Source organism: Sinocyclocheilus anshuiensis, unplaced genomic scaffold (assembly GCF_001515605.1).
Source record: "Sinocyclocheilus anshuiensis isolate Anshui unplaced genomic scaffold, SAMN03320099.WGS_v1.1 scaffold1105, whole genome shotgun sequence".
Classification (NCBI taxonomy): Eukaryota; Metazoa; Chordata; class Actinopteri; order Cypriniformes; family Cyprinidae; genus Sinocyclocheilus; species Sinocyclocheilus anshuiensis.
In genome coordinates this window covers 94,887-95,170 of record NW_015558596.1, presented here as the reverse complement: position 1 = coordinate 95,170, position 284 = coordinate 94,887, and positions in this window count along the sequence as shown.

Here is a 284-nt window from a genome sequence, read left to right as displayed (position 1 = left end):
GTAATTATGTCCCCACTGGATGCAACAAATGCCTCGTTTATAATGGGTTTTATTGGTTTTGCCTCGTCTAGTGATGTCCGGATCGCGAACGAATCGTTCTATTTAACCGGATCTTCTTAGTGAACCAGTCGAACTAGTTCACCAAATCGAACTGAATCGTTTGAAACGGTTCACGTCTCCAGTACGCACTAATCCACAAATTACTAAAGTTATTCGGTTTATAAACGTGCCTGACACTCCATCTGACACGAAATAAACCAATATCCCGAGTTATTCAGTTACTA